This window comes from Sphaerodactylus townsendi, linkage group LG02 (genome assembly GCF_021028975.2).
Source record: "Sphaerodactylus townsendi isolate TG3544 linkage group LG02, MPM_Stown_v2.3, whole genome shotgun sequence".
In the NCBI taxonomy this organism is placed as follows: domain Eukaryota; kingdom Metazoa; phylum Chordata; class Lepidosauria; order Squamata; family Sphaerodactylidae; genus Sphaerodactylus; species Sphaerodactylus townsendi.
In genome coordinates, this window is record NC_059426.1 from 127074815 (window position 1) to 127086356 (window position 11542).

Below are 11542 nucleotides of genomic sequence, written 5' to 3' on the forward strand. Positions count from 1 at the left end.
ATCATTTATATTTTAACCTAAATATAAGTTTATTATTTTAATCTGAATGTTTAACTGTATGTATTTTTGGATGTTATAGCCAATGGCTCAAACAATAAATTCTACTTGACTTGACATAGAGAATTTACACTTGAAAGATATGTCACACCAACCCTAGTGCTGACAAAGTTCCTCACAAGAGACTATTGAGAAAACTCAGCAATCAAGGAATAAGAGAGGAAGTCCTCCTATGGATTAAAAACTGGTTGAGAAACAGGAAGCAAAGGGTGGATGTAAATGGGAAGTTCTCACAATGGAGAGATATAAGGAGTGGTGTCCCCCAAAGATCCGTTTTGGGACCAGTGCTCTTTAACCTATTCATAAATGACCTGGAAGTAGGGGTGGGTAGCGTGGTGGCCAAGTTTGCAGATGATACCAAATTATGAAGGGTGGTGAAAACCACAAAGGATCGCAAAGAACTTCAAGCGGACCTTGATAAATTAGGTGAGTGGGGTAAGAAATGGCAAATGCAGTTCAATGTAGTAAAAAGTAAAGTGATGCACATAGGGACAAAGAATCCAAACTTCACATACACGCTACAGGGGTCAGTGCTATCAGTCACAGACCAGGAAAGGGATTTGGGCATCTTAGTTGATAGTTCCATGGGAATATCAACTCAGTGCATGGCAGCTGTGAAAAAGGCAAACTCTATCCTGGGGATAATTAGGAAAGGAGTTGATAATAAAACTGCAAGGATTATCATGCCCTTATATAAAGCAGTGGTGCGACCGCACTTGGAGTACTGTGTTCAGTTCTGGTTGCCACATCTCAAAAAGGATATTGAAAAGATAGAAAAAATCCAGAGAAGGGCAATGAGGATGATTGAGGGATTGGAGCATTTTCCTTATGAAGAGAGGTTGCAGCGTTTGGGACTCTTTAGTTTGGAGAGGAGATGTCTGAGGGGGGATATGATTGAAGTCTAAAAAGTTATGCATGGGGTAGAAAAAGTTGACAGAGAGAAATTTTTCTCTCTTTCTCACAATACTAAAACCAGGGGGCATACATTGAAAATGCTGGGGGGAAGAATTAGGACTAATAAAAGAAAACCTTTCTTCACGCAACATGTGATTGGTGTTTGGAATATGTTGCCACAGGAGGTGGTGATGGCCGCTAACCTGGATAGCTTTAAAAGGGGCTTGGATAGATTTATGGAGAAGTCAATCTTTGGCTACCAATCTTGATCCTCTTTGATCTGAGATTTCAAATGCCTTAGCAAACCAGGCGCTCAGGAGCAATTGCTTTCACATCCTGCATGTGAGCTCCCAAAGGAACCTGGTACCCACTGTGAGTAGCAGTGTGCTGGACTAGATGGACTCTGGTCTGATCCAGCCAGGCTTTTTCTTATGTTCTTATGATTGGAGGGTCATGACAAATTATTTATGGGGCCCAGCCCGTTTTTGCACCACTGTGGCTATGGGCCTAGTCCAGAGAAAGACTTTTGTGAGTAATAGCTCTGCTTTATCAGTATGAAATATCTGCAATGGCCATAGGGACAGTTGATTCCTATCTTATTCCTATATTCCTGCTAGAGTACTGCAGCTGACCAGACACATGTCATGCCCCCAGAGAAGTTTTTACTATTTTCTTTATTAAGTCTCAGTTGTCCCTTTAGTTGGTATGAGTTTAGTTCCTTTGTATAGTGTTCTATGGGAGGGAACTTTAGTTAGACCCTGTCCCTTTAAGTAGCCCTCTAGAGGCAACAGCAAAGGCATAGTCACTGGTCAGTCTCCTTTTTATTACCCAGTAGTGCTCCTGTTCAGTTAGTTATTGTAAGGCTGAACACACTCAAATGAAATCAGCTTTCATAAAAAAGGAATGAACTTTATTGATCTATGTTGCCCTAGATACAGGGTGCTGGAACTGAGGGTTCTTGCCCTCAGTCCCAGTATATATGAGGTGTGTCGGTGGGCGGTTCTTTCTAGTGGTGGGAACTTTGGAGTTTGGAGAAATGAAACTTACAGAGAAACTGTAGGAAATAGAACTGGCGTCCTGACATCCCGCTCCCCTCAAGGCCCCCCTAGGACCTCCTTCCCCCTGGCTTGTCCGGGTACCTCCGGTGAAAGGCACGGAGGAGGTGCGGAGCGGCAACATGTTGGACCGCCACCCATTTGTTGTATCCGGGAGGGAGATCCTTCCACTTCACCAGATACTGCAATGTCCCCCTATGCATGCGAGAATCCACAATGGCAGTGACCTCTTGGTGTATCTTTCTGTTGACAACAAACACCTCCGGCGGGGGGGGGCATCTGGGTGCCAGGTGTCACCGGCGGCCACTTTTTTCAGGAGGCAGACGTGAAACACAGGGTGGATGCGGGCCAGTGATTTTGGGAGTTCGAGCTCAACCACTTTGGGTTAATCACGCGAGAGACGCGGAAAGGACTGATGAATCGTGCACCCAGCTTGCGTGTCCCTGGGAGGCCTCGCAGGTTTTTAGTAGAGAGGAATGCCCGTTCGCCCACCTTGTACTCCACCGGCCTGCGCTTGCAGTCCGCAAAGTGTTTATAGTCCGCCTTCGCCTTATCCAGGGATTCCTGGGCGGAGCTCCAAGAAGCACGCAGGAAGATGATCCAGTCCTCCAGGTCCGTTGGGCTGTCCGGCGGCTCCCCCTCCAGGGGGAAAGGTGCATTGTCATGTCCATAGACCACTTTGAATGGGCTCTGGCCCATGCTCAAGTGCGCAGCATTGTTGTAAGCATATTCGGTGAACGAGAGGAGGGCCGCCCAATCGTCATTGTGCTGGTTAACGTAGCAGCGGAGGTACTGCTCGAGAATGCCATTAACCCGTTCCATCTGGCCGTCCATTGCCACGTGGTAAGCTGAGGAGAACCCCAATTCTACCCCAAGAGGACCATGAATGCCTGCCAAAAACAGAAGACGAATTGGGGGCCCCGGTCAGAAATAATTTTGCGGGGGCTCTGTGAAGTCGGTAGATGTGGTTCAAGAAGAGACGGCCGAGTTTCTGGGCCAATGGGAGCCCCCTACAGGGGACGAAGTGGGCCTGCTTTGAGAAAAGATCCACTACCACCCAGACAACTGACTTCCCCCTGCTGATAGGGAGGTCGGAGATAAAGTCCATTGAGATGCAGCGCCACGGGGCATCAGGGCTGGGAAGCGGCTGCAGAAAGCCCAGCTGCTTCCCCGTGACGTGTTTTGCTGCTGCGCAAACCGGGCACCCCGCTACTTAGGCAGCCACATCTCTGCAGAGAGAGGGCCACCAGAACTGCCGCCTAGCCAGGTGGAGAGTTTTCATGAACCCTCCATGCCCCGTCGACTTGGCATCGTGGTAGCCCACCAGAACTTGACTGTGAAGGCCTGCCGGAACATAGACTTTATTCCCCCTCCACCAAAGTCCCCCCTGCTCAGTGAGACCGCCTGTGCTGCGGTCGGCGTCCGGGATGGAGGACGAATGGGAGCGGAGTTCCGATTCAAGAGCCAGCTGGAGAGACACCCGTCCCCACCCCCTGATTCTTTGCACAGGCCCTGGTGACTGCTTGGAGCCCAAGTTGAGAGGGAGAGAAAATCGTGCCCACGGGCAGCTCCTCTGAGGGAGATGAGTCAGGGAGGCGAGAAAGAGCATCGGCCAGAAGTTGTAGAAGTTGGTGAAGCCCAGGAAAGATTGCAACTGTTTCCGAGTGTGGTGGGGTGGGGGGGCGGACAGTCAATTACAGCTTGCACCTTACTTGGGTCCATTTCTACCCCCCGTCCTGAGATCTGATAGCCCAGGAAGTCAACTTGTTCCTTGTGGAAATAGCACTTGGAAAGTTTGGCGTAGAGTTCATGGTCGATGAGGCAGCGGAGGACCTCGCGCACCAGAGCAATATGCAAGGGCACATCGACTGAGTAGATTAGGACATCGTCCAAGTAAACAATGACCCCCTTGAATAGTAAGTCATGGAGGGCATCGGTTATCACGTTCATGAACACCCCGGGAGCCCCACTGAGCCCGAAGGGCATCATGAGGTATTCAAACTGTCCTAGGGGGGTGTTGAAAGCAGTGAGGTGTTCATGTCCCTCTGCGATGCGCACCCGGAAGTAAGCCTCCCGCAAGTCCAATTTGATGAACACTCGTCCCCTCGAGAGGTGGCCTAGTAGGTCCTTGATCAGCGGGAGCGGGTATTTGTTGGTCATGAAATGGCATTCAGACTCCGGTAGTCTGTACAGAATCATAGGGACCTGTCCTTCTTTTTCCAGAATAAAACCGGCGCTCCCATGTGGAAAGTGGTTGGTCTGATGAAACCCCTAGCCAAATTCTTGTCAATAAAGTCACGTAGGGCATCGAGTTCCCTGGGACTCATCTGGTAAATCTTCCCCTTCAGGAGTTGCGCCCCCGGGACCAGCTCAATAGAGCAGTCAGTGCTCCGGTGGGGTGGGAGGCGGTCACACTCGCACTCGTCGAAAGCCCTCACCAGGTCCTGGTAGTAGCTGGGGAGTGTTGTAGGGGAGTCCTGAGCCACCGTCAGTGACCCTGCTAGGGTGTGGGCGGCTGAGTGGTTGTTGGGGCTTGGCCGGGCGGAAAGTCAAACCGTATGTTCTGACCATTTGATGTCGGGGTCGTGGTGGGCCAGCCAAGGCATGCCAAGGACCAAAGGGAAGCTGCCCAATTTGGCCTCTACGAACTGGTGACGTTCTGTGAACCCCACAAAAAATGGACATTGGCTCTGACTTGTGTGTAGCGAGGGTCCCCCCAGCAAAGAGCCGTCCATTTGCTCGAATCGGATTGGGTGCTTGAGTTCCATGAGTTTGAGGCCGAGCGCCTCCATGAAGTCAGGATGAATCATGCATCTTGAGCACCCCAAGTCTATGAGGACCTCAGAACAGGTGGTGGCAGGAGGGGGTGACTGAGAGGGTGACTGAGATAACCACCGGTCTGGTAGAGAGGGCACTCAACCACGACGCTGCGCCTGCTGGGGCGACCTGGCTTACGGCGCTCTTCACACCAGGTTGACATCGTTTCCCGCCGGGTGTTCACAGTCTGGGCCGTCCGAAGCTTCGGAATCGCTAGAATAGTCCTCTGGGCCAGCCTGGGCAGAGGCCACCGAAGTGGTGCCCGTTCAGGGGCAGAAGGAGTTCTTTGAGGCTTTCACCGGGGTCTCTGGATGCTGGCGGGCATTGTTCCTGGAGGCTTGGGCACGGTGCTCTGGGCACGTTGCGACAAGGTATCCATCGCCCCCGCAGTGGAGGCAGAGACCCAAATGACGGCGGTGGGCAGGGTGCCCTCTGAGGGTCCTGGCCTGGGAGTCCCCCTGTCCATGAGTTGCACGGGCAGGTGGGCTGGTTGGCGCTGTACCCAGTTCCAGCAGTGCTCCAACTGCTCCACTTGCCGGATCTGCAATTCCATGTCCCCTGCTCTCCGGATCCACTCCATCAGAGTCTCGGGGTCTCCATTGATCAGGCTCCACTGTAGCACCTTGGGGTGGAGAGCGTCCTTAAAAAGTTGTACTAAGACCATCTCGGGCCACCCCCGCAAGCAGCTAGCCAGCCTGCAGAACTCCGCGGCAAAATCACTGACTGAGCCAGTCCCCTGCCATAGCCACTGGAGTGCAGCCTGGGCCTTCTCCTTGGCTAGTGGGTCCTCGAATCTCCGTTGTAAGGCCAGCACGAACCGCTCCAAGTCGTGGATGTCTGGGGTGTCCTCTTCCACTAGTCCAACCAGCCAGTTCACCACTTCTTTGCGGAGCCGGGTGCCTACCTCAAAAACACGCTCGTGGTCGGATCGGAAGTTGGCCCCATGTACTTCTATGTAGGATCCCGCTTGGATCAGAAAGAATGCTAAATTGTCCGGGTTCCCGTCAAAGTCCACTTTGAACCCTTTACGTAGGCCCTTTTGCAGGCTTGGCCTTGGGAAGTGAGGCAGGTTGTGGCCCAGTGTTGGCCCAGGCAGCCGCCACTGCGGGGAGCGAACATCAGGCCTCCAGCCGCCGTCCACCCTGCCGGACGTACCTCCTGCCACTGTGGATGGGGCCTTCGTGTCTCGGTGCGCCGTTATCAGGAACTCTACTTGGGCCCGCAGCATCGCAAAGTCCACCTTCAGTTGCTCTCCTTCCCGGGTTACCTCCTCAATCCGTTGCCGTAGTGCCTCGTATTCACGGTCTCGATCGTCTGGCTCTGTGAGCACCCCCCCCACTGCAGGGGAGTCCCCCACCTGTGGAGTCAGTCGGGTGTGCGGCGAGGTCATGTCATCTCAAAGGGTCCCGACTCCCATCCAGGATGCACATCGTGGCTGGAGTTCCTCCACCCGCTTTGGTGTGAGGTGCCATGCCGCGATTCCTCTCCCATTTGGAGAGAAGCCAGGGTAGCGAAATTGCCCTCCGGACCCAGCCATTCTCACTCAAGATCTGGGTTCTCGATAAGGTGTTTGAAAGTGAGTTCCTTGGTGCTATCAATGTAAGGGGCTGAACACTACCTTTTCAAAATGGGGAAGTCCTCACTTCTTCATAAAAAAAAGGAACGAATCCTTTATTGGATCCTATGTCACCCTAAATTAGTTAGGATGCTGGAACTGGAGGGAATTCTTGCCTCCTCCAGATCCCACATATATATGAGGTGTGTTGGTGGGTGGTTCCCTCTGGTGGCGGGAACTTTGGAGTTTGGAGAAATGAAACTTACAGAGAAACTGTAGGAAATGGAACTGGCGTCCTGACAGTTATAGTCTAAGGTGCCAGTGGAGCTGGAGGGCTGTAATATCTGTTACGTAAAGGTGTATAAGGTACAGAGCATTAATTATAAGGTGTTACAAAAAGTGAGGTCCAGATAGAGGACACTGAAGGAACCAAGAGGAAGCAATGACAAAGAGGACTTTCTTGGAAGAAGTCAAGAAAGAATCAAACTCTGAAGCTTCAAGCTGTTCCAGTCAAGCCAGAACTTTATTTTAGTCAGACTCTGGGAGGAGTCAGGGTCTTCATTCTTCTATGCAATAAACCTCTTTTTTAAAACTGTTGCACCTTTGCTTGAGTCTCCCACTCTGTTCTGGCTGAGTACAGGGCACCTAGAATATTTTACTTGGGGAACAGAACAGATAGCTAATGTATCACCAAATCCACTTGCTAGTTGGTACCTTAGGTGCCATTTTCCCAAACAACTTTGTGTTTAGAGCTAATGCTCCTAAAGAACACAGCTTTTTGCTTTCAAGATAGTAGTAAAAGCTACTTGCATGGAGGTGGGAGAAGAATCCATTTTCTTCAGCATTTAGCATCCACAGTTAATAAATCTATAAAACAGAATTTTTACAAAATAGCTAAACATCTCAAACACCTCTTCAGGACAGACCTAGTTTCAAATCATTAAACTCTGCTCAACAAACAGCAACAAAAGCAAATCCAGAAATAAAAAGAAAGCTTGTGGATGTGAAAAATGGAAACATGTGGAGGAAATATTTAGTACAGAAAGTGTAGGGTTGAAAAATACTGCAAACAAAGGCTGAGTCACGAAAATAGAGGGGGAGGGAACAAGCACTAAACAAAAGGAGAAACAAGGGAAAAGGAAAGCACTGAGAAAACAGAAAGCTCCGTTATTATCCAGCTGAAGTCCTACTTTGAGATTCTTCTATTGAGGCATCAAAAGTGATAAGCAGCAAGCCAAGTCTTCCCACCAAAGAAAGGAATGTTGGAAAGGATTTAGAACTTCTAAAGAGACAGGATACAGTTAGATTCCTCTTGCCATTAACAATTTTATATTGCTGACACAAATATCAGCAGTTTTGTTTGCATGTCAACATTTGTTACAGGGATGTGTGGCAAATAAATACTTTTCAAGTTGTGTTCTCTTTCTTGCTGAAACTATTTTTGGTGCATGCTTAGTTTGCATTCAGGCCAAGGAATGCAAACAGGCTGGCCCATCTCCAGGAAAAAGTTATTGTTGCCAGCCCAGTGATAAAAGATTTATTCCAATTCAGCTATTGCCGGTCAGAGTGGTGCTGCTTCTGCACAAAACTTCCTCGCAGAATCATTGCCTAATTGCTCGCTTTCTATGTTTTGATCTTTTCTAAACTGGTTTGATGCATTTTTCAAAAGATAATGGAGAAAGTAACTTTGCACACCATACCGTTGGGAAGATCCACATTTTTTGTAGTGTCTGCCTACACCAGGGGTAGGGAACCTGCGGCTCTCCAGATGTTCAGGAATACAATTCCCATCAGCCCCTACCAGCATGGCCAATTGGCCATGCTGACAGAAAGAGCTGATAGGGTATGGTCCCTAGGCTATCTGGAAAACTCTGCAGATTCCCTACCCTGGCCTATAATCACCATTTTCCTTGCGCCAAACCCTGTGGAGGCCATTTCACCATAATCACCAGAGGACTTTTTCAGGCTTTAAAAAAACTAGTAATCACTGGATTGCTATAATGTAATGCTGTTTTGATGAACAATTATTATAATCTACTATTTCCTCTGAATTCCCAACTCTAATTTTTAAAAGAAAGCTAGCCCTTTTTGTTGCAGATATATAAGGGGAAAGATATGCTCCTTCTATTTCCATAACACGTTTTAAATGAAAGCTGGGAATTCATAGTAGTTATAAATCCAGAGGAACCAACAAATCACGGCAACAGATCATGATAATAATTTTGCATTGGAGAAATTTAGCAATGACCTTTTTAAAAAAAAACTGAGGTGGCAAATGATAGAGCAATTTACAAGATAATGCATTGATTGTGTAGCCCCAGAGGACTACACAATCAATTAAAAAAGCATTATGGCGTACCACAATAAAATCACTCCTGGTGACAAGGCCTTGTTTTTGCGCCCCCTGCCCCCAATAGATGTGGGGGGCACAAAAACAAGGCCTTGCCTGTGGCAAGCTCCAGGCCCGACGCGGGCTGCTGCCATGCCCCCACCTCTATTGGAAGCGTGCGCCTGCTCACAGCCTCTGATAGAGGTGGGGAGTGGGATGGCAGCAGTCGGGTTGGGAGCCTGCTGGGCACTCCTGGGCTGCCCCCCCACCTCCATCTACCCCATGCATAATTTTATAGACTTCAATCATATCCCCCCTCAGCCGCCTCCTCTCCAAACTAAAGAGTCCCAAACGCTGCAGCCTCTCCTCATAGGGAAGGTGCTCCAGTCCCTCAATCATCCTTGTTGCCCTTCTCTGCACTTTTTCTATCTCCTCAATATCCTTTTTGAGATGCGGCGACCAGAACTGGACACAGTACTCCAAGTGCGGTCGCACCACTGCTTTATATAAGGGCATGACAATCTTTGCAGTTTTATTATCAATTCCTTTTCTAATGATCCCCAGCATAGAGTTTGCCTTTTTTTACAGCTGCCATGCATTGAGTTGACATTCCCATGGAACTATCAACTAAGACGCCTAAATCCCTTTCCTGGTCTGTGACTGATAGCACTGACCCCTGTAGCGTGTATGTGAAGTTTGGATTTTTTGCCCCTATGTGCATCACTTTGCATTTTGCTACATTGAACTGCATTTGCCATTTCTGGGCCCACTCACCTAATTTATCAAGGTCCGCTTGGAGCTCTTCGCAATCCTTTGTGGTTCTCACCACCCTACATAATTTGGTATCATCTGCAAACTTGGCCACCACGCTACCCACCCCTACTTCCAGGTCATTTATGAATAGGTTAAAGAGCACTGGCCCCAAAACGGATCCTTGGGGGACACCACTCCCGACATCTCTCCATTGTGAGAACTTCCCATTTACACCCACTCTTTGTTTCCTGTTTCTCAACCAGTTTTTAATCCATAGGAGGACTTCCCCTCTTATTCCTTCATTGCTGAGTTTTCTCAACAGTCTCTGGTGAGGAACTTTGTCAAAAGCCTTTTGGAAATCCAAGTAGACAATGTCCACTGGTTCCCCCTTATCCACATGTCTGTTTACACCCTCAAAGAACTCTAGTAAGTTTGTAAGACAGGATTTGCCTCTGCAAAAGCCATGCTGACTCTTTCTCAGCAGGTCTTGCTTTTCTACATGTTTTATAATTTTATCTTTAATGATAGATTCTACTAATTTACCAGGAACAGATGTCAAACTGACTGGCCTGTAATTTCCCGGGTCCCCCCTAGATCCTTTCTTAAAGATTGGTGTGACATTGGCCATCTTCCAGTCTTCAGGGATGGAGCCTGATTTCAGGGATAAGTTGCATATTAAAGTGAGAAGATCAGCAATTTCATGCTTGAGCTCTTTAAGAACTCTTGGGTGAATGCAATCTGGGCCAGGGGATTTGGTAACATTTAGTTTATCAATGGCTGTCAGAACTTCTTCCTTGTCTACCACTATCTTCGCTTGTTCCTCGGATTCGCCTCCTAAGAAGCTTGGTTCAGGTGCAGGAATGTTCCTCACCTCCTCTTGGGTGAAGACAGATGCAAAGAATTCATTCAGCTTCTCTGCAATCTCCCTGCCATCTTTTAGCACACCCTTTGTTCCTTTGTCATCTAACGGGCCTAACGCTTCCCTTGCTGGCTTCCTGCTTTTGATGTACTTGAAGAACTGTTTGTTGCTGGTCTTGATGTTCGCAGCCATGCGTTCCTCATAATCCTTTTTTGCCTCCCTTACAGCTAACTTGCTTCTCTTTTGCCACCATTTGTGTTCCCTCTCATATTCTTCATCAGCCAAACTGGACTTCCATTTTCTAAAAGACATTTTCTTTTTTCTGATAATTTCCTCAACCTCTCTTGTTAACCATGGTGGCTTTCTTTTGGACTGGGTGCTGCCTTTTCTAACCTGTGGAACACATTCCAGCTGAGCTTTTATTACTGTGTTTTTAAATAACCTCCAAGCATCCTGGACAGTTTTGACTCTCTTGATTTTCCCTTTCAGCTTCCTGCGCACTATCCCCCTCATCTTTGAGAAATTTCCCTTTCTGAAGGCGAATGTAACTACATTAGTAGTTGCCACTTGTTCGCAAATACTTCAAATACTTAAAGAAAGTCCTTCAAATACTTAAAGAAAGTGATTGCCCCCCTGCCCGCCCACCCAGCCTCCTCTCCTGACTGAACATTTTCAAGTCCCTTAGCCTTTCCTTGAAGAGTTTGATTTCCCAGCCCTTGATCATCTTTGTTGGTCTCCTCTGCATCCATTCCATTTTGCCCACATCTTTCTTGAAGTGTGGCCTTCAGAAATGCACACAGTATTACAACTGCAGTGGCTAATGTGGTGTATAGTGGGACTATATCATCTTGCAGTTTGGATGTTAGGCCTCTGTTGATCAATCCCAATTCACGTTAGCCTTTTTCGCCACTATCACACTGGCTGCTTATGTTCAGATTACAATCCACCCATATCCCAAAATCTTGCTCACACACACTGCTGCCCAGAAGTGTATCCCCTATCTAGTATGTTTCTCTTTTTTGTTTCCCTGACATAGAACTTTGCATTTATGCTTTTGAATTGCATCTTGTTCACATCCACTTTTCCAATATGTTTAAGATCTCATTGAATTCTCTCTGTCTTCTGGTGTATCTGTTGCTCATCCCAATTTGGTGTCATCTGCAAATTTAATGAGAAGTCCTTCCATCCCCTTATCCAGATCATTTATAAAAATATTGAAAGGT